The sequence below is a fragment of the Nematolebias whitei genome, chromosome 7 (assembly GCF_014905685.2).
Source record: "Nematolebias whitei isolate Nwh7 chromosome 7, NemWhi1, whole genome shotgun sequence".
NCBI lineage: Eukaryota > Metazoa > Chordata > Actinopteri > Cyprinodontiformes > Rivulidae > Nematolebias > Nematolebias whitei.
Window position 1 is genome coordinate 48,975,364 of NC_056504.1, and position 641 is coordinate 48,976,004.

Here is a 641-nt window from a genome sequence, read left to right on the forward strand (position 1 = left end):
CAGGCAGAACCAGATCCAACTGGACCTGATCCTGCTGGTCCAGGTCAGAAACTTTACATCAAACTGGACCAGTTTTACTGAGCACCGTAAAAAGAAGGGTCACATCGTCGTACCCCCCCCCCCCCCCCATGCCTGATGCTTTCATTAAAGTCATGAATGGCCAATATAAAGTGTTACTGATTACTGACAGATTGACCTTTGAACTTGTATCAGTTTGATGCAGGAACATGTTTTAGTCATAACTGACATGACGTCACCTGTCAATCAGTCCTGCAGGCTCGTCAGCCACTGACCAATGGGTGATCTCAATTTGTCCCGAAGTGAACCACCCCTCACCTGCAGGAGCTCCACCCCTTTTCCTCCAACAACAATCAGGGTTTTGCATTTTAAACAACTTTGTGATGAGAGAGATTTCGTGAAAAATCATCAGAAAAATGTTTAAACGTCGTCAGTACTGAACACGTAATTCAGACACGTGTTACCCCGAGAGTTTAGAGGGTGGAATGCAGTTTATTCTATTTCCAAAACCTAAATGGAGTCTAGAAAATGTAAAGATGATAAAGACCGACGGCCGACCCCATGAGCAGCTAATACAACAGTGATAAACAGGAAGTACCACATGTTCATCTGTACGAAGGTAA